The 22,879-nt window shown below is 47.6% G+C and overlaps 1 long non-coding RNA gene across 1 annotated transcript; it reads right to left on the bottom strand.

Moving 5' to 3' along the window:
* Positions 1-9,344: 9,344 nt before the first annotated feature.
* On the bottom strand, positions 9,345-22,601 carry LOC135362653 (uncharacterized). The gene is made up of 2 exons (XR_010407573.1): positions 21,646-22,601; positions 9,345-13,660 (listed from the first exon to the last, which is right to left on the bottom strand). It is a non-coding gene; the product is annotated as an uncharacterized LOC135362653 (long non-coding RNA).
* Positions 22,602-22,879: the final 278 nt, after the last annotated feature.

Here is a 22,879-nt window from a genome sequence, read left to right as displayed (position 1 = left end):
ACCCGATGGACTGGGAGTGCTTAAAAGACCAACGGCGCAGGGTTGGCGGGGTCCAAGCAAGGCCCAGCCCTACCACCGTTGGGGGGGGGGGTCTCTGCCCCACAGCAGCTGGAGGTGACAGCTTGGGAACAGGTGGCAAAATTTTAATAGGCATCCGTTTTGAGTCGCTTCTAGAATTTATTCTAAAAAGATCATCAGGCAAATCTGGAAAAAAGTAGATAAAGTGATTTTTATCGCTATGCTGTTTTACAATAAACTTAAAAATAGGGGAAAGCTACATCATGAAACCATCAACCCGAACATCCATTCCTCACCCCGAGTTCAAAAGCCTTGAAGGAACAGCAAAGCCGCATCTGGCCTGGCCCCTCCTGTGTCTCCAGCACTGGCCGTTTGCCACGCTGGCTTCTCTCCATTCCAAGAAGCAGACCAGGCTCCTGCCCACCTCTACAGTGCTCTTTGTGCCTAGAAGGCGCTTCCCCCTTCCCATTCCAGGTCCTCGTTAGGCCTGTGTGAGCACGTCTGACCCAGACCACGGTCGCTCTGGTGTATCACGGCCTCGTGGCACCTGGCACCGTCCTACAAACCACTCACACACGTCCTTTGTCCTCTAGCATCTCCATCTGTATCTGTGTCTCTATGTCCTTCAAACCTCCTACCAGAACATAGTAGATGCTCAGTGAACACTCGCTGAGCTAAGGGCCAACTTACAGAGCTGGCTCCCTCTCTCCTGACTCTGTGCCCGGCTCAGCACCCACTGCAGTTCAAGCAGAAAGAAGGCAGTGTCAGACAGGCTCGTCTCCGTAGGCTTGGTCTAGTGGCCATTCCAGCTGTGACGCTTTACCAGGTAGGTTTTTACCTTTCCAGCATCTACAGCAGATAAAGATGAGCAAAGAGCAACTGAAAATCGAAATTAAACTTCTATATCCACCTTTCCTTTACCCCATAGAAATAAAAATACAAGGGCGTCTATGATTTCAATGCTCTGACATTCTGGAGAAGGAAAAACCCTGGAGCCAGTAGAGAGATCAGTGGTTTCCAGGAGCTGGGGGGGTGGGGGTGAGCAGGTGGAGCACAGGGGATTTTTAGGGCACTGCGTCTACGCTGTATGACACCGTGGGGCCAGATACACATCCTCATACATGTGTCCCAACCCACAGAACGCACACCACCAAGCATGACCCCGACGTGAGCCATGCACCTGGGTGAGGATGATGCATCCATGCAGATCCATTCAGTGTAACAAATGCACCATCTGGTGGGGATGTTGATGGTGGGTTCTGGGGGCGGGCAGGGATAATGCGGGAAATCCCTGCACCTTCTTCTCAATTTTGCTGTAAACCTAAAACTGCTCTAAAAAAACATAGTGTTTTTTTAAATGCAAGGACACAAGTACTTACTGATGCATTGTTCATAGTGACCAAAGGTGGAGCTCAATTAAATGCTTTTTAAAGGGGGCCAAATAAATTCAGGTTCACGGAAGACCAACCAGAACAGAGCATTTTACTACCCCGCTTTCAGAACAATGCAACGCGGCCCCTTCCCCTGTGAACAAGCACGTGGGTAAGCACATGCGAGGTGAACGTCCCCTGAGTGCACCCATGCGTGTGCCGAGAGCCGCGGGCCACGGGGTCGCCACACCTGTGTGGACGCACGGATGGGTCTCCAGAGGGACAAGTGGAGAAGATAAGCAAAAAACAAAAAAAGAGAAGTTTGAAAAGCAGCATTATGACATGATCCATTAACGCACTGATTTAAAAACGTGTGTGTGTGTGTGTGTGTGTGTATTTACCTTCCCATCTTGTCTCCCATCGGGTTCACCAGACAACAGCAAGACCCCGTTGTGCTGATTCCTCAGAAACCACCCTCTCTCCCCAGAGCACACTGTGCAGACGCCACTTCGTAGCTGGACGTCCAGGGACCATCCTGAATAAGACAACGCTTCTGCAGCACGAGCCCCCAGTTGCCATTGTGACCTCACCCAGTGAAACTTCCATTTCTCTTTCCAGCATGTGCTTCTCCTTGGAGAAACAACTCTGTAAATGTTTGAAGTTAGCACTGCTCTGTATGCTGAAGAAAATAGGGTTACACAGAAAACCGACTCCAGGACATTACAAATCAATGCAGTTTGAGGATTAAAGTAGGACAGAAAAGCAGCTCTGCCCATGGTGAGATGCCCAGGCCATGCAGAGCAAAGGGAACCACCACCAGAAAAAGAAGATTTCGAGGGAGGGCATTTGCCAGGCAAGCCGAGAAATGCAATTGTGTGAATGGGGACGATTAACCTTGCCCATATCTTATTTAAACACCCGTAGATGCAACTCATTGCTAATTGCCTCCTTTGAAATGTTCTTGGTGGCAAAATGTTCAGCATCATCCCAGCCTGGGGACATACTTTTCTCATCAAGATCCTCACTGATTGTTCTGACTTTTACCTCATTTCAAACTTTACTTTTAAAGTTTGATTCCAGATCTTCAACTGTATCGGAAAGTGTTTAAATATGCTTAGTGTTTCTGTTATTAAGTACGCAAACTTGGGGGTTTAAAAGAGCAGCTGATGATATGATTTTAAAAACTTATAAGAGAACGGTTGCTTATTTCTGGCTCCCACTTTCCCAAAAAGGACAGGCTAGGCTTTGAAGGCCGGTTTGCCTGCCCCACCCAGGGCCGCCCTCAGATTGGGGATCCGGGGTTGGGAGCTGCTTGTCGAGGGCTGGGGCAGGCGGTCAAGCAGGAGTCTGCACTTCCTACACCCCTTTCTAGGGCCCTCTGGTGTCCCGGCCTGTAGACAGACACCGAGCTTGGGCTCCACTCTTGGCCCCGCGGTCTTAGGGACCAGCACGGCGAGGAGGAGAGCGGGCTAGCCTGGAGGAGGCTGCCCCCTGGTGGTTAGTCTAGCGCGTCCTGCCCTGCTCATTCCCACCTTGGCACCCAGAACAGCCTGACGGCATGTGATGATGATCCGTGTGTGCGTTTATCATAACTACCCATGTCCCCGTTAGAGGGTAGGCATCTTTGCCTTTTTGCCCATGGAGGCGTTCCATGCACTCACACACTTCTGGCTCAGAGCGGGTGTTAGTGAATGTTTGCTTGCTGAATGGCCCGTTGGGACACAAACCACGGACGGCCAGAGATGACCAGCTCAGGGACCGCCCCCGGCCAGCATCGATGTCCAGGATGCCCTGTGAGCACCTGCGGCCCCGTGGATGCCCATGCGCAACCCTGTACTCTCAGGGAAATGCTGGGTCAGCGCCCCCCCGGGAGCTCCAGTCTGTCGGTGCATCGGTAACCATGAACACCATTTATCTGTGCACACGATATATTCATTTCCTGGGCTGGGGCATCCCCCAGGCTGGCTCATGACACGGAGACATGAACAACAACGTGTGAATTCCCAGGGGCTTCTCTTCTGGGCTTGAGATGAACTGTTGCTAGACCGGCCTCAGCACATCCCCAGACGCAAGGCCCACGACTCCTCCAGACTGAAATGCCTACTAACTGTAGGGAAGCACAAAAGACCCCAAATAGCCAACGCAATCTTGAGAAAGAAGAGCAAAGCTGGAGGCATCACGCTTCCTGATGCCAAACTATATTACAAAACTGAAGTAATCAAAACAGGTTGGTCCTGGCATAAAAACAGACACACAGACCAATGGAACAGAAAATCAAGAGCCCAGAAATACATCCATGCTATATGGCCAACTAATCTATGACAAGGAAGACAAAATATACAAGGGGGAAAGACAGTCTCTTCAGTAAATGGTATTGGGGAAACTGGACAGCCACATGGAAATGAATGAAACTAGACCCCTATATAAATCTTACGCAGAAAGTCAAGTAAAATGGATTAAATATTTGAACATGAGACCTAACCCCATAAAAACTCCTAGAAGAAAATATAGGGGGTAAGCTCCTTGACAATGACTTTTTGGATTTGACACCAAATACAAAAGGAACATAAAAATAAGCAAAACTTAAAGGCTTCTGCACAGCAAAGGAAACTATCAACAAAATGAAAAGGCAACCTACTGAATGGGAGAGGATATTTGCAAATCATATATCTGACAAGGGGTTAACATCCAAAATATTTTAAATAACTCAATAGCAAAAAAAAAAAAAAATCCGATTGAAAACAGAGGTACTGAAGAGTCATTTTTTCCAAAGAAGACATACAGACGGCCAACAGACACATGAAATGATGCTCAACATCACTCATCTCCACAATGCAAATCAAAGCCACAATGAGATATCACACCTGTCAGAACAGCCTTCATCAAAAAGACAAGAAACAACAGGTGTTGGCGGGGATGCGGAGAAAGGGGAACCCTCCTACACTGTTGGTGGGAATGCAAACTGGTGCAGCCACTCTGGAAAACAGTGTGGAGGTTCCTCAAGAAGTGAAAAATAGAACTAGATCCAGCAATCCCATTTTGGGTACGTATCCACAGGAAATGAAAATAGGATCTAGAAGAGATATTTGCACTCCCATGTTCATTGCAGAATTATTCACAATCCAAGATACGGAAATGACCAAAGTTGTTTGTCCACCGACAAATGAAAAGGTAAAGAAGGTGTGGCCAGTGGAGCTGCCGAGGGGGGGGAGCCCCAGGATTTGATCTGGAGGCACAGGGAGCCAGGACTGTCCTCCTCAGCCTTGATCTCCACTCCAGGCACCAGTCCACATGGTGCTCCTCCTCCACGTAGTGCTCCTCCTACCCCCACGTGGGCTCAGGCTCCCTTACACCAGTTCTAGACCAGGATAAGCTCTGTCTCACTTCTGGGGTGTGATGGCCAATCTTATGTGTCACCTGGCCTGGACCACAGGGGCCCAGGTATGCAGTTCAACACTATTCTGGGCGATTCACACCCGAATCTGCACACTGAGTAAAGCAGTGAGGGTGGGGCTCAGCCATCCACGGAGGCCTGGATAAGGCAGAAAGGGGCGCAACTCCCTCTGTGTCTGACTGCTGAGCCGGGACACGGTCTTCTCCTGCCCCCGGACCAGCATGTGCCTCTCTGTGCTCTGGCTCTCAGTGCCTATGGCTCAGACCCACACCCCCGGCTCACGGGTCTCCAGCCTGCCCACTGCATTTCAAAATGTAAAACAATGTACCTCTTCTCCCATCAGATTTTTTTAATTTTGGAAAATATAGATATTTTTATTAAAAGATGTCATTTAGAGGGCGCCTGGGTGGCTCAGATGGTTAAGCGTCTGCCTTCGGCTCAGGTCATGATCCCAGGGTCCTGGGATCGAGTCCCGCATCGGACTCCCTGCTCCTTGGGAGCCTGCTTCTCTCTCTCTCTCTCTCTCTCTCTCTCTCTCATGAATAAATAAATAAATAAATAAATCTTTAAAAAAATAATAAATAAATAAATAAATAAATAAAAAATAAAAGATGTCATTTATAATAGCATGTAATGGTTTATTATTCTCATTTATAAATAAATAGTTTTCAATTTCTTCAATTTTTAGGATGAGTATCTGTAGCCATAACCTGCGTAAACAAAAACCTGTGGGATCCTCAATAATTCTTAGGAACAGAAAAGAGGCCTGACATCAAAACTTCCACTGCTAGTCTTGTAGTACAAGTAACAACCAAGTGTCTCTTTAGTGGGCTCCTTCTGTCTGGTCCTGAATGGTGTGACGTGTTTGGGGCCAGGTGGGGGGTTCTGCAGGGCGGCGACGGCCAGGCCGACTACCTCTCGCTGAACCGCGTGTCCGGCGTACTGCTGGTCAGGGCCCCACAAACCGGACCCCCTGCTGCAGCAGCTGGCCCGCGGCCCTCACCCGCCAACCCCTCGTGGGCTCCGGCTATGGCCCACTTTCCCCAGAGGTGCGTGGGTAGCTCCCTGGTGAGAGGCCCTGACTTCCGCGGGACGGGCGTGCAGCAGGGGCAGAGGCAACGAGGATGGACGAGTGTCCCGTCTGCTCTCGGGGGATCGGCGTGTGTCCACTGCTGCCGTCCTTCCCTCGTATCCGCTGCAGGCCAGCTGCACGTCCCGGGAGCTGCAAGCTCCAGCCGTGCCATGAAGACAGCTGCCGTGGCCATGCCCCTGGGGCAGCCACTTGTTTGTCATTCCCTTGGGGTCAGCAGGGCAGCGACCGGAGCTGGCCGGCGGCGCGACGAAGAGCACGTGGAGACACAGGAAGGCGCGGAGGGAGGCTGTCCGGGGGAGACGGGATGACCTCCTCACGCTGACGCTATAGGTTCTCGCGTTGGGGCTCCTGGTGTCCCCTGTCCCTCCAGAGGCTGCCATGGCCAGAGGGGGGCACACAGGGCCGGGCTGTGAGGAGAGGCGCCGGCAGGCCTCCTCTGGAGGAACCACGGCTCGGGCTGTCAGGCCAGAAACACATCTGCTGGCGGGTCATGGAAGCTCGTGGAAGGTACCTATGGTGTCGCTCTGGGCATCTGTGCAGGACAGACAGCCTCAGTGGGGAATAAACCTTCACAGGCACGTCTACACTCTACCTTCCCGCCCTTCCATCATTCGCTTTCACTTTTGTTCCTCGAGTGTTGGTGAAGCTGAGTAGCCTCCAAGTGACCAGCACACGTTCTATGGGCAAATACACACATTTTTCTATCTGAGGACTGTATCAGTTACCTAACGCTGCATTACACGTTACCCCAGAACAGAGCAGGAAACCAGCAAGCGTTTATTAACTCAGAGAGTCAGGAGGCTTGGAACAACTCAGCCGCCTCTCTTTGGCTTCGGATCTCTGTAGATTCCAGCAAAGCAGTGACCGGGGCTGCGGTCATCTGAAGGCGAGAAAGGCTGCAACATCTACGTCTAGGCAACAGCCACTTCGAAGCCAGTCAGATGGCTGCTGGCCAGAGGCCTCATCAGGTGGGATGGTCCGCAGGATGGCTGGTGGCCACAGGGCAGCTGGCTTCCCCAGAGGACAGAGCCACACTGGTGCCTTGTATAGCCTAATCTCAAGGGGCACAACATCACTCCTGCCACGCTCTGGACACACAGGACAACCCAACTGTGAGAGGCTGACACACGGGGCATGCATCCCACAAGGTGGGGCCACCGGGAACCATCATGGAGGCAGCCATTGGGAATCCATCCAGGGAGAGACGGAATCATGACTACACAATCCCCAGGCAAAACAATTAATGATTCTTTATATTTATTCATTAATACTTGACTTTCATGGGAAAAATTGAGACATCAGCAAGGGAATATTATCATTTCTAGTTTGCAGATAAGGAAAATAAAACAAAAGAGATCTTTGCCACCAGGTTACAGTGCACCAGCTGGGTCCAGAACTCTTAGCCGACTGGGTTCCCCCAGTATGCCCATCACAGAGTGAGGCAGTGAGAGGCGGGGATGCAGCTTCCCACGGAAAAGGATAAGGAATGGCCAGCAGGCAGTCGATAAAGAAGGGCTTCCGCTATTTGAAGAGAACTCCTACACAATCCTCCCCAGCGACTTGTAGTGAGTGGTTCTCAAACCCTGCCCCCTCTCCCTGCCCTGAACGAGGTGTCCTGCTGATAAAACTAAATGGTGCCAATTTTTTGCCCCTTCATATGCATACACAAATATTGGATAGAATTTTCCCAATTTTGAGTTTTTAATCCTAGATTTTTCCTAAAATCTGCAACCTGGTACCAATTATCCAACAAGAGCTGGCAGAAAACGAACGAATGAATAGCAAATGACTGTTAGAAAAACCAGACACAGCAGGACATTCCATGAAATGCCTTGTGGTATTTCTTTTCTTTCTTTTTTTTTTTTAATTTATTTGACAGAGAGAGACATAGCGAGAGCAGGATCACAAGCAGGGGGAGAGGGAGAGGGAGAAGCAGGCTTCCCGCCGAGCAGGGAGCCCGATGTGGGACTCGATCCCAGGACCCTGGGATCATGACCCGAGCCGAAGGCAGACGCTTAACGACTGAGCCACCCAGGCACCCGCCTTGTGGTATTTCGTGATGTGTTTTCACATGTGCCCGAGATTACTTCACGGTATGCAAATACACATTCCTAACTTGTATGTTTCATTAAATGAATTGGTGTTTCTGGTGGTTCACCAAGGAGTCCAAGACCATCCCGAGGTCCACTTCCTGAGCAAGATCACACCACTGAAGATGAGACTCATTCCAGCTCACTACAGCTCCCTCCTAATAAAACGCTGATCTTTGGCTTCCATGAACAAATATGTTGGGAGAAATTTAAAACATTCTTCCCCAGAAGAGTACAGATTAGGACAATGTCTGCCTGGTATTCCCCAGCCTGCTTAATTTTCTAGGACCACAGAGCTCTCCTCCCAGTGAGCCATCCAAGAAGGAGAGTCCTCCCACCACCTGGAGATCTGTTACCTTCCTGTCTGACAATGTCATGGGCAAGCCTGTCATCAGCAACCCTGAGAGGCTATGGGCTCCTCCAGGGTAGGAATCCTACATCCTTAGCTCCGCACAGTACCTGATGCAGAGTACCGGGGCGTGGAGAGGCAGCTTGTAATGACCTGTTAAAATAATGACTGGTTCAGAAGTCTCTGAAGGCCTGATCCTATTCCCCATCCTTTCTCATTAAAGCCCTCTCAATCAGGATTTAGCCTACAGACAAGTGATCTGAAGGACTGTTTTTCTGTTTTCCCAAGAATGCTCCATAGCTAGTGCCCTGTAGGAAGAGAGGAGATAAGCTGATTTTTTTCTTTTTTTTAGAGAGAGAGAGCGTGCAAGCAAGGGGATGTGGGGGAGGGGCAGAGGGAGAGAGAGAATCTTAAGCAGGCTCCGTGCCCAACACAGAGCCCAATGCGGGGCTCGATCTCACTACCCTGACACCATGACCTGAGCTGAAATGAAGAGTTGGACACTTAACTACCTGAGTCACTTAGTCGCCCTGAGATAAGCTAATTTACAACACATGTTGGTTGCCTTAGGGCAGTGGGCTTTATTCTAGCGGGCATCCTTGTCGAGAAGGGCCCACTGAGGTCTCCCAGCTAACCTGGCTTGTGGTGGGAGCACACAGGGTGGGCTGGGGTCTCAGCTCTGCCTGAGAAGGAACACGGAACCACGCTCGAGCTCCCTCAGTGAGCACAAAACCTAAACTCCACGAGCACAGATAGTGGACCCATGCTGGCCCGACACTAGGGGCGAGGGGCGGGGAGGACTGCACACGGCCACAAGGGACCCTTCTGAGGCGCTGGAAATGTTCTAAAATTGGATAATAGTGGTGATAGTTGCACAACTCTATAAATACACTAAAAATCACTGGGGCTGTACACTTAAAACAAGTGAAATTTTATGGTATGTGAATTTTATCTCAAAAAAGCATTGTAAGAAAGAATATATTTTTCCATAAACATCTACTGTAGAGACTCTAAGCAGACAGATGTGAAAGGAAAGAGCTCAGGATGAAGGGAACCACAGGCTGACTTAGGGCCAGAGTCACACCATTGCCAAAAACAAGGATGGTGAACACAGCCATGTAGTAATACAGATTTTTTAATGTTCTCACTCCAGCGGTTTCTCACCACATGCTATAAATGTGTTCAATTAAAAAAAAAAAAACCTCCCTCAAAACTATCTCCCCTCCAGGCACCACATACCTACTTCCAGTCATGGCCAAGCTTCTCAAATGTCTCTATTTTCAATTCCTACTGATCCATGCATTCCTTTATGCAACAAGTATGTAGCAAACATCTATCCTGTGACCAAAAGTTTCCTCAGCATGTAGATAAATAAAATACAGAACCTATTTACTCTTAAGAAACTCACTCATGGGTGATGAGAGCAAAAATTGTCAGAGTAAGGAAATCCAAAAATCCACATCTGCATAAAAATCAATGAAACAAAAAAACAGGCAGAATAAACTCATTTGGAACTCTAGAATCTACGCAAAACCATGCAGTAACCTGGGGGGCACTTATTCCAAAAAAAGGCCTGAATCTCCATAAGCAGCATTTCATATTACCCTAGCCCATCCCCCAATGCGTCAATGAGTGTTAGCCTTTAAAATAACAGTCTGCATCCCTGGGTCAGGCACCAGAGGGGGAAGAATGGACCTTATTTGCAAAGAATTGCCATTATTTGATCTGTCTGGAGGTTCCCTGGGAGACATGTTCTAAAGGCTTGGATTTCTGGCCTTGTGATAAAGCTGCTATCTGGGGCCATTTATCGAAAACCTTTCTGGGCAAATGTTTTAGTCACTGATGCATGAGGTAGTGGATAACAGATCACAATAGATTGGCCAAAAGGTGGGGGTGGAAATACTAGGGAATGAGGAGCTCTGGGTATTCGAATAAGGGCTTTGAAAAGCCCCCACATATTTCTGGGAATCTAGAAGGCCACATACATGCCCAGGGCCGTGTAAAGGCTCAGGAGAGACCATAGCTCCACCTGTGGCTGACCTTGAGGCTCTGTAAAAGCTAAGTTAAGCTAAGGTGTAGTTGTGAACTGTCTCGTTGATTGTTGAAGCTATGCCCCAACACAGAGCCCCTCAGCAGAGATGCCTACATCACTACCTCTTACTCCATCCTCCTCAAAAGTGGTCGTCAGGGAAAGTAGCTGTTTCCTCTGTGCTGTTTTGGGGTAGAGAGGGTGGACGTGATGAAAGCCATGACTCAGGACTTAATTCTCTCTCTTATGGATCTGCTGCCTTTGCACCAGAGTCTGACATAGCTGCCAAGAGTTCCAGCTGCAAGATGGGAAGAGTGTATCACTGTAGTCACATGGTGACAACCCTTGGGATCGAAATCAGACTTCTGTTGCATGATCACCACTCAGCTGGCTTTTTAGAAGTTTAATGGGTTCATTTTAGTCTTCCCTTTTGTTTGGAATTAGACCCTCCTCCTTCAACTGCTTAAATTATCATCACTTAAAATAAAACTTGAATAAAATATTAAAACTGGAGGAGAGCCTCAGGATGGTCACTCTCACCACTCCTACTCAACATGGTACTGGAAGTCCCATCTAGAGCAATCAAGCAAGACAAAGAAAAAAAAGGTATTCCAACTGGAAATTTGGCATTGTTTTCAAATGATGTGATCTTGTATTGAAAATCCCAGACTCAACTAAAAAACTGTTGGATCTAACCAATGAATTCAGTAAAGCTAAAGGCTGTAAAATCAATACACAAAAACAAGTTGCATTTCTATACACTAACAATGAAATATCTGAAAAAAATACAACGATCCCATTTACAGTAGCATTAAAAACAATAAAATACCTAGAAATAAATTTAACCAAGGAAGTGAAAGATCAATACAATGAAAACTACAAGACTTGTTCGAAAGAAATCAAAGAAGACACAAACAAATGGCTCATGGATTAGAAGAGTTAATATTATTAAAAGTCCTTGATACCCAAAGCTAGCTATAAATTCATTGCCATCCCTATCAAAATTGCAACAGCATTTTTCACAGGAATAGAGTAAACAATCCTAAAATTTGTATGGAACCACAAAAGATGCCAAATAGCCAAGGCCATCACAGAAAGAACAAAGGTGGAGGCATCACACTTCCTGATTTCACGCTACTACAAAGCTATAGTAATTAAGACAGCATGGTACCGGCATAAAAACAGACCTGTAGGTAATGGAGCAGAGCAAAGAGCCCAAAATTGAACCCTTGCTTGTCTGGTTAGCTAGTATTTGATAAGGGAGCCAAGAACATCCAATGGGAAAAGAACACCACCACAAATGGTGCTGGGAAAACTGGTTAACTACATGGAGAAAAAATGAAATTGGACCCCTGTCTTACAATACTCACAAACATTAACTCACAATGGACCAGAGACTTAAACAGAACACCTAATACCATAAAACTCCTAGACAACCTCCTCAACACTCAGTATCCAAGGGGCCACTGAATCCTGTGGATTATTCTCCTGATATGGCCCTTTGCCTCATCCAAATCTTCATCATTTCTTTCTGGACTATTATTTTAGTCGCCTAAATGGATTTTCCTTTCTTCTCCCTTCAATTCATTCTCCACATTGCAACCGAAGTGATCTTTCCAAAACCCATGTGATCTTGTTACTCCAAAAAATGCTACTGAAGACACACACATATCCATGTGCCCGCACACAGGTGCACACATGCATATGTAAGTCATGCCAAACACACTACTTTAGTGCTTAAACACTGCTGAACACTGGAAGGCTAAAAATGGTGCTTAAACACCAAAGTAGGGAAGGCTAAAAATGGGTTGCTCCACTTACCCACCAAGTAGTGCCTTCTTCCAGAGCCAGCAAAAAACCCCACTTTTTGTAAAAACTTCCCTTAAAGTTTCTCCCAAAGCCCCATAGACATGATGATACCCTTTCTTGGGCCCCAAACCACCCCTCCAAGCCACCCCACACACACATCTCCTCCTTCATACCTTGGTCAACCCCTAAGCTATCAACATCTCCCTCAAACTCCAAGGCCCTTGAAGGATGGGCTGTCATGTTCATTCCTATGTACTCAGTGCATACATCACTGTCTGATATGTGGTGCGTAAGAGCTCAAGAGATATTTTGGCTTTATTAATGGATTGTTCATGATAAGAATATTATCCCAGACACTAACAGTAGAGCCTGCTACTTGTTCTGAGAACAGCATGGTCTCCACACCACAACTTAATCTGTGTACAGAGAACTCGGAGAAAATAAGAAGAAAATATCTGAAGTTTTGGGAAAGGCTAAAAGATCATCTTCAACTTGAGAAATGGAGTCTGGGGAGGGATTTAAATGTATCTGCAAATGAATTCCATATGGTGAAAAGAAATGCTCTTCAGGCCCAGGAGACCAGGCCTCTCTGCTCCCAACCATCTGTGGGAACTTGGCCTCACTGGGCCCGTACTTCCGCTCCTGTTGTATCACAAAGCTGTGCACTGAGCTCCCTTGCAGCACCAGCGCTCTGTGATTCCATACCTACACTTTGCAGACAGTAAATATATACAAATATCGACTATTGCATTGCACACCTGAAAGCAATATGATGCTATGTCAATTATACCTCAACTTAAAAAAACAGGTGAAAGAAAAATATACAACTGTCAGCACAAGGGACTCTGTTAGATGCAAGAAAGCCTTTCCCTGGAGCAAAACCTGTTTAGGGTGGAGCAACATGACAGGGTCATGGAGAATTGTTTCCTGAGGCTCTGATTAGCAGCCATCCTGAAGGATTTGTGTTGTCTTCTTCCTGGAGGTGGTGGTGACGCTGACAGGGTAGGGTTGGGGTGGGGTGGGGGGGTGAGCCAGATTCCCCAATCCTGAACCTTTCTGATACTTTGATAAACTTTACATGTCAGAGAACAATCAGTAAGATGAGTCATTATGGATGAATCTCTTCTGACAAAGAAATCTAGAGGACAAGGTGAAAGAAGAAGAAATGGCCAGTTCTCAGGGACTGCTGACATTCAGGGATGTGGCCATAGAATTCTCTCAGGAGGAGTGGGGATGCCTGAACCACACTCAGCGGGAATTGTACAGGGATGTGATGTTAGAGAACTACGGACACCTCCTCTTCCTGGGTCTTACTGTGTGGAAGCCAGACCTGGTCATCTTTTTGGAGCAAGAGAAGCAGCTCTGGGATGTGAAGAGAAAGGAAACAGTAGCCATCCATCCAGTATATTTAGCGGTCTTCATTGAACTGAAGCTGGATTCCATGCAGCCTTGATTCAGTCTCTTGGTTCCCATGTGAGGTGTGCCTCCTCCTTCTTTTTCTCCACCACCTAGAAAGGAATCATTTTTATCACTCTTTGGTTAAACCTGAGAGATAAATGAGCTGTCTCTTCAAATGGCACCCAGAATTTCCTGCCAAAGCTGTGCATAGAAGCTTCTTTCCAAAACGTGGCAGTGGGTAGATATAAACATAGTGCCCTTGACAATTTACACTTAATGATAGACTGGAAAAATGATGGGGAGAGTGAAGGGCATGAAAGATATCATGAAGGACATATCCAAACTGAGACAACTGTCCATAATATGAATCTCACTGCCCAAAATGATGAAGGATATAAAACACTTTGGAAAACATCCCTTCTTAACCCTGCTTCTTCTGCAAAGCAGTTTGTTTCTGTAAGCAAGGGCTTAAATCAAATGGTCAAACATACATATCTGGAGAAGGAAAAGTTGGAAAATCTGGAAAGTTATCTAGTTCATGCTGAAAATAATTATTTGAACCATTTTGAAAGTAGGATTGGATTGACATTTGAGTCAAATATTTCTGAAAATCAAAGATTTAAAAATGAAGAACAAAGTGCTATGTGGGATCCATTTGAGAGATCCTTCACCAAGGAGTTGACTCTACAAAATTACCAGAACATATTCAATGAAAACAGAATTGCTCAATGTAGCGAATCTGCAAAACAATTTAACCAGTGTTCAAATGTTTATAAAAAAGGACTCATTTTCCAGAGAACCATTTTAATTTGATAAATTTGAGGAAGTCTTTTATCAAAGCTCCAACCTTATTATATATAAGAGTATCCCTTTGGGAGAGAATCCTTATAAATATAATGAATATGGGAAATCTGTTAACCAGTCCTCCAGTGTTGGTGATTATCAGAGAATTCACATGGAAAAAAACTCATACAGATGTAATAAACCTGGGAACATGTTTAGCCAAGCATCAGGACTAAACATACATAACACAGCCGTTACTGGACAGAAAACTTACATTTGTGAAGAATGTGGCAAAGCCTTTGACTGGCACTATGTCAACACTATGTCAACATCAACCAATGCCTACTGGAGAGAAACCTTACCAATGTAAAGAATGTGGCAAGGCCTTTAACCAGCACTCAAAGCTTACTGAACATCACAGAATTCATACTGGAGAGAGACCTTTCGTATGCAAAGAATGTGGAAAGGCCTTTAACCGGCACTCACACCTGACTCGACATCACAGAATTCATACTGGAGAGAGACCTTACATATGTAAGGAATGTGGCCAGGCCTTTATCCAGCACTCACACCTGCGTCAACATCACAGAACTCATACGTGATGAGAGAAATCTTACCTAAGTAAAGAATGCGGGAAGGCCTTTAATCACTGTTCAACCTTTACTCATTACCACAGAATTCATAGTGGAACAAACATTACAAATGTAAAAGAATGTGAGAAAACATTTAAAGACTACTCACCCCTTACTCCACATCAGAGAATTCATAGTGGAGAGGAACCATAAAGTTGTTAAGAATGTGGCAAGGCCTTTAAGCAATGTTAAACCCTGATTCCCCATCAGAGAATGTATGCTGGACTGGATTTTGCAAATACAAAGAATTTGGCATTGCCTTTAATAAGAGGTCAAGCCTCATTCAACAACACAGAATTCATACTGGGGAAAAAGTTACAAATGTAAAGAACATGGGAAACTTTTAAACTGCTCAACCCTTTTCTGTATCTCAGAGTTTATACTGAGGAGAAAGAGTGCTCGCTTCGGCAGCACATATACTGAGGAGAAAGATTACAACGTAAGGAGTGTCGCAAGCCTCTAACTGGAATTCACAAATTGCTCAACATCATAGTTATCATACAGGATAGAATCTGTAAAATGCAGACAAAGTTGCAGTGCCTTTAACTGGAATTCAGTCTATACTCAGTATCCCAAAAATGCATCCTAGATTCAAACCCTAGAAACATAATGAATGAGGAAAGACCTTCATTTTAAATATTCACTGTAGCAAACACCAGAGAATACATAAATGTAAGTAACTTGAAAGATGTAAATATTTAGAAATGTATGTAAGTGAACATCAAATGTCAATATCACAAAATCAAGTAGAAGGCAGTATAGGAATTAATCTATTCAGATGTTACATAAAAATATTCCTTATAAGGAATAATATAAAGTTAAACACTTAGTGTATGTGTTATTATGCTTCAAAGGTTTAAGTGGATGGATTTTTACATAAGTATAATTAATTTCAATATGTGCTTTTTTTTTCATTGACCTATCTGGAATTTGTGACTAGCAAATATTAATGATTTGTACTCTCAAATCATTTCATGAAATTCATTTCTTCCTAGTGGCTGATTGTCGCTGTATCAGAGATATGAGATGCCCTTCTTCATTTGTTGGGACTCGCATATCTAATTGTCCAGGGAAGAAGAAGGACAATATAATATACAATATATGAAGAAAAAAAAAATGAGTCATTATGAGTGGTTCTTGGCATCAAATAATCATGGCTGATAATCCCATAAAGGGAGACATGTAATGGGGTAAGGGAAGAGGGTACTTTTTGTGGGGAAAAAAAGGTAGAATTTTGTCTTAAAATTCTATAAATCCAGATACAACTAGGGATGTATTTTCATAGCAGCTGAGCTTCCCTCCAGAAATCAGCAAGGCATGAACCCTCTGCTTTGTCTTAAGGGAGCTGAGTGCCAAGATGAATTTGCCACTTTCTGAAAAGGACACAAACACCCAAGAGCGGCTATGGCTTCTGTCGATATTCTGCCATGACTGCTCTCCGAGTCTGTATCTGGCAAGATCTGATGGAGTGAGCTCACATGCCTGGAGCAAACTCAGCCCAGAACATTAGCCATGATTTACTTCCAGACGCAGTAATAAACCTCCCTGTTGGAACTATATTTGGTTGCTGCTAGCCAGGTTCCCTGTCCATTTGTATTATGCCTCAAAGCTATAAAAATACAAGAATTTAAATGGACAAGAGATATCTATTTCTACATACCTATCTGCTCCATGGATTGCATCCTATAGAAAAAGATCAAGCCCTTTAAAATACTAACTATGGTCATTTGTTTAAGGATCCATACAATGGAAAAATAACAGCCTCCAGTAACCATCTACCTCACTGTGGTATTTCCCACTGAGAGAAATAAATTCTGAATTTCTCACAGCTGTTGAAAATGGCAAATTCCATCACAGCAGCAGAAAAATAACCGTAGTAGGTAAAGATATTTGAGCCAAGTTAGACTTTGGGAACTCAGTGCCCTGGTCTTGGGATGAGGCCAGGGAAAATGAGCTCCCTGCCCATTTATGGCAACTGAGTTTGAGCTTAGTAGGGAATGTGGGCACATGTTGGACGTGACAAGGTTGACATCCAGTGAGCATAGCCTGACCTATCCCAGGGTGAAGATGTGCCCTTCCCCAGATGGCGCTGGGCCCTCTGCCTGCCTGGATGAGCATCCTTGCCCCGGGATTCCAGAAGGGCAAGATAAGAGAGGGACATGTCGAACCTGGACTGGGTGAGGCCAAGATTCTTCATTCCGTTCTGAGGCTTGTGTCCATTCAAATGCAGCTCAGTGCTCCTTCTCAGGCAGACCTGAGACCCCAGCCCACCCTGTGTGCTCCCACCACAAGCCAGGTTAGCTGGGAAACCTCCATGGGCCCTTCTCGACAAGGATTCCCGCAGAACAGAGCCCACTGCCCTATGGCCACCAACATATGTCATCAATTAACTGATCTCCTCTCCTCCTGCAGGGGCACTAGTTGTCCAGCACTCAGGAAAACTGAGAAAACAGTCCTCCAAATGACTCCCCTGGAGCCTCCTTCTCCCGTGGAACTCAGCCGAGATTGGCTGTAATTAGAAAGTCGCAGGAACGGGATCAGGCCTTCTGAACTTCTGAGCCAGACCCCAGGCTAGAGCACAGCTGGAGATTGGGGCTGTGTTCTGGGCCTTCTCCAGGCTTGGAGTGGAGGTCATTCCTCTTGCCTGCCAAGATCTCACAGCAACGGCCGACTCTGCTCTCCCCATGCAGACCCACCACCATATCCCTCTGCTGCCCGGGGGACCCACTCATATCGATGAAACATGTTATTGCTTCATCCAGTTTCTACCCCATATGTGAGAAGTCAGGGTGAGCTCCACTCGGGCACAGGTAAGCTGAAAATCTTGGTCAAGGGCAAGGATTTATACACAGATGTGCTTGTAACATTTCTCTTTTAAAAAATGCTCTTTTGGGGCACCTGGGTAGCTCCGTCAATTAAGCGTCTCTTGATCTCGGCTCAGGTCATGATATCGGGGTTGTGAGATTGAGTCCCACCTCCAGCTCCGTGCTGAGTGTGGAGCCTGCTTAAGATTCTCTGTCCCTCTCTGTCTGTCCCCGCCCGCCCCCTGCTCACACTCTCTATCTCAAAAAAAAAAAAAAAAATGCCCTTTCAATGGCTTTGTAGTGTGGAGTTTACAAGTGTGGGTCCTTGAAACAGAACTGAGTCTCGCATTGCTCCACATCTTATACATTATGTGTCCTCAGAAAAGTTACTCCGCCTCCCTCCCTTGGACCTGAGGCAATGAATAGTGTACCTGAGAAGTGGAAAACCAACAAGGTGAGTCCTCCAAGGACTGACCCGAGAGAGTTATCAGACATGAAGACGGTCCCAGGAGGAGGAGGCTTGTGGGTTTCCTGAACTGGAGATGTTGCTGGGAGTCCAGGGAAACAAAGGTGGCTACAGTTCACAAGACAGGGGGCCAGAGAGAAGAGAACAACAGGCAATTCCAGAGACCTGCAGAGGGTTGCCCTGAGCATCCATCACATGTGCAGGATACTCCCCAAGGCTGGATCCAGGACTGAAGGTGGGCAGCAGGGCAAAGTTTACTGAGCAAGAGTAGAAAGCTCCCGGAGAGGGAGGGGGGCCCCAGTGGGTTGCCCACAGAGTCTCTAAGGGTAGGGGTTTTGAGGAGCTCTTTTGCAGAACTTTCTTAAGCAATCAGGGTATACTGAGTCGTGCCAGTTGGGGCTCTGGCTACGTATCTGTCTACCTTTTAGGTTCATGTCTACATGCTGATGGTCTTCTTCCTCTTCTTTTTTTTTTTTGCTGACATCTGGGGGCTTAGGTCTTAACTGCCCCTTGCCCGTGATACTGACAAATGCTTTTGTGGCTAACTGTCCTATTTGGACATTTTGCACAAGTCATTTCTGCAAAGGCTGCAAACGGAATGTCAGTGCGGTCCCGTCAAAGCCACAGAACAGGATGGCAGCGCTGTTTTATTTTAGCTGCCTGACTCCATGTTTTCTTGTTGGGGACCCTGACTACCTAACTGTCCAGCTCACTCCTAACAGTCACCAGAGAAATCCTATGACTTGAGGGTGTCCCGCAGGACACAGGGTGGCCAAGGAGGCTGCGGTGTCCACACAGATGAGGCCTGGGGGTCAGTCTCCAATCTCAGCTTCCCTCCCAGTTTCCACCGGAAGCAGGAGGGCAGCACAGCATCATCCCCAGCGGATGCTATACATACACACACCCAATATACACAGTACTCCAGAGCAGGGCGTCTAAGGCCCATTTCCCTAGGGTGACCCCAGAGCAGGACGTGAGGTCCAGCAGCACCTGCCCCATAGAGCAGCCGGATGGACGGACGGGTCCAAACCCAACCGCTTCCTTGGTGTGACGTTCGGGGCACCATGTCCACCAATTTCTGCAGAGGGGGCTGTGGCAACGTGTTGTCTCCCGGTTCAAGGAGGACCCATGGTCTGGATAGACACAGGCTTCCCTTGCTCGCTAGTACGCTCTAGTTCAGATCTGCAAGACGAGGCGGGAGGACATCGCAGGCCATGTGGAAGGTTACCAGTAAGAGATGACAGCAGAGCATGGCCACATGCATGTGACCCACACACTCCGAGTGTCTGCAGGGTCTCGCATCTGGACGGGAGTTCTCACGCGGTCGGGAACTGGGGAGATGTAGACAGAGGCGTGTGAACCCCGGCGAGGTCGGAGACGGAACTCTGCTGCCAAGCCGCCATATTTGCAGCCCTGCAACTAGATGTCCCCAACCTGAGGGATCTTCATGAGGTTCCTATTTTTTTTTTTTTAATGTAAAGGTCACAACTTGTCCCCATTAGCAACACACTAAGAAGGCCCTTTCGGTTCCTTTCTGGGGTTAATTTCAACACGTCACAGTCGGTCATCATGCGGGTTCCCGTTGCGGCCATCATAGAGAACCAAACACAGGGTCGTAAAGAAGGGAGATGTGTCCTCACCGCTCCAAGGTCTGTGCATCAACAGATGAAACCAGGTACACCTACGCCAGAGAAAATTATCCAGCCTCAGAAAGGAAGGAAGTTCGGACACGTGCTACAACGTGGATGCCGGGCAGGATGCTAACTGGAAGAAGCCAGTCACAGAGGGAGAAATCCTGCATTTTTCCACCCGGATGAGGCACCTGGAGCTGTCAGTCATAGAGAAAGAAAGCAGATGGTGGCCCATGGAGGAAGGGGGATTTGGTAGTTGTTTCAAGGGCATAAAGTCTCAGGGTAGGAAGGAGAAAAAAGTTCTGGGCACGATGGTGATGATGATTTCACCGAAAAGTGAATGTACTCGACACCACTGAGCTGTATGCTCAGAAGTGATAAACGTGGTAAATTTATGCCATGTGTATTTCAGCACAATTGAAATTTAAGAATCCAAATAAAGTATGAAGTTTTGTTAATAACGAAGTAGATCAAGACAAAGATAGAGGGCAAACCCCACCCCCCAACACACACACAAAAGTTCGACATTTTCGTAGAATCCAAGGGCAAGTGTCTGGGTGTCCACTCTCAATATCTTTGTATGGTTTGGGGTTTTTTTAGATTTTATTTATTTATTTTAGAAGAGAGAACACGAGTGGAAGCCACGAGGAGCCTGAGCTCCCAGGAACAGTCACTGACGCCCAACCCGCGGTGGAAACGGTGCGGCCCCCACGGAGAAGCTGGGTCCTAGGCAAGGACTGCCCCAGGCGCCACGCTGGGAGGCAGGCACAGTCCTCACGGGAACCACAACGTCCCCATCAGTGCATTCAGTTCCCCATGCTTGGAGGACACCGCCGCCCGGTGGCCACTGCAGATGCTTAGCAAGTGCCTGGCAGGCCGTCGTGGTCCGAATGCTGGGTGGTGGGCTGGTTGGTTAGTTGGGAGAGCAGAAGCGTTGTGTGAGTAACCACGGTAACACCCATCAGCAGAGTACGGCGGTCCTTCCTCTCCGTATTGAGATAGAACTGACATGCAGCATTGTGTTAAGCGTAAGTGACAGGCCTTCCCTTGGCCCCAGGATGCTATGCACCCACTTTCTTGGACCACCTGCCCCTCCTGCTGGCGAGGACCAGAAATGAACAATCCGGGACACCGGGACCAGAGCGCCCACACGCACCGGAGAGCTGGGGACAGGGCCCCCTTCCCCCAGCACACAAGCACACCCGGGATGCGGAGGCCTGGACCCCGCCCCACACCCCGGGCTGCGGACCAGGGCTGGCCACCCTCATCTGTGCACGCCTGTCTGCCTGGGACAAGCCGAAGACTCCAGAAATAGTGTCTTGGGGGAAAATAAACTTGCAGTTTCTGTTAGCAACAGAAGGGGCTGTTCCCTGCCTGGGGGCAGTTTTAAATCCCATTTGGGAAGCACATTTCTGAAGGTGGATCGTGTTCCAGGGATCAGAGCATGGTGGGGGGGTAGGGGAGTTGTTCAAAATTAGAATTCGTTTCCATTATTGTCACTGTGAGACTTTCAGTTATGTCTAGCACTTTCGACTACAAGCCTGTTTTACATTAGTATTTATTCATTTCAATAAATAAATATTCCCAATGACGACCAAGCCAACGTGCTCCTGTGAAGGGCAGAAGGACAGCAACTGGAGGTAAAGGTGGGACCTGAAGCAACGGATGGCGGGGGAGGGGAGGCAGAGCAGAGGCGGGCGCTAAATCCGGCAGGAGGGGCGGGGAGGGCCCACACAGACACGCGGAGGTGCCCTGTCAGGTGCAGCAATGGCTTTTTACCTTTCTCGGAGGCGCTGGGAAACATCTTCTCCCGCCGTTCCCGGACACGTGGCAGGGAGTGGAATCTGTCTGCATTCACACACACAACGAGCAGGACACACCCAAGGGACCTTGTGCTTCCGGAGCCCGAGAAATGAAATCCCAGCAGTGAGAATAAACTCGGTGACCGCAGAAAACTGTGTCTGTGACTGTAAAGATCTGCTTGGGTTCATGAGAGTGTTCACACGGCTTCTCGGGGGAAATAGCTCCCCATAGGATAATTGCACAGAACTGACCATTTTCCAAGACAATGACAGAATTTCAGCTTCATCTAAACTGTAAGTGCAATGTCTGGCTCAGAAAAGCTTCTGGAACTAGTTTGTCGATGGGACCTTTGTTGGTGCCAGGACACGTTTCTAACGTGGACCTATCGGAGAAAGGACAGAGTGACGCAACACAGACGTGATAAAATGGGGGACTGCTTTCTCCTTACTGTATTAACCATTTGGTGCTTAAAGCCATATCAGTGGTGGCTTTTGTCTCTCACCGTGGCAGACAGCTTGCCAACAGGGCTGATAAGCTGCCTCCCTGCGCTCAGGCCCTCGGGTGGCCTCCCCCACAGGACTTTGGGCAGACCCCGGGTGGAAAGATAGCAAATGTGACCCGAGCAGAGACCTGAACAGAGCTGCACCTGCTTGGAGTCCCCAAATCCCCATGAGAACGAGGCCAGGGGTGCCTGCTGGGGGACAAGAACCACGTGCCCCGCCTGCCTGCTGCCCACCGGCCAGAGCACACGGAAGAGCCCAGCAGGGGCCCAAGCAGCTCTCAGACTTGCAAGTTGAAGAAAATGGGTGGGGGCGCCTGGGTGGCTCAGTTGGTTAAGCGACTGCCTTCGGCTCAGGTCATGATCCCGGAGTCCCAGGATCGAGTCCCGCATCGGGCTCCCTGCTCGGCAGAGAGTCTGCTTCTCCCTCTGCCCCTCCCCCCTCTCATGTGCTCTCTCTCATTCTCTCTCTCTGAAATAAATAAATAAAATCTAAAAAAAAAAAAAAAAGAAAAGAAAATGGGTGGTGTTTCACGCCTCTGCACTCTGCAGCAAACGCTAACACCGTGCAGACCCCACCTAAGAAGAACACCCTCCCCTTCCCCACACGAAATGCTGCTTCTATTTACAAAGACGTGGCCAGCTGGTGGCAAGGCGCAAAACCTCTTCAACTCAAATACCATTCCGGAGCCCAGGTGAAGGACGGAAAAC

This window comes from Mirounga angustirostris, unplaced genomic scaffold (genome assembly GCF_029215605.1).
Source record: "Mirounga angustirostris isolate CCGP_5_RB_7025 unplaced genomic scaffold, mMirAng1.0.hap1 SCAF_15, whole genome shotgun sequence".
Classification (NCBI taxonomy): Eukaryota; Metazoa; Chordata; class Mammalia; order Carnivora; family Phocidae; genus Mirounga; species Mirounga angustirostris.
Note: the sequence above shows the minus strand (reverse complement) of the source record. Positions and strands in the feature narration are given on the sequence as shown.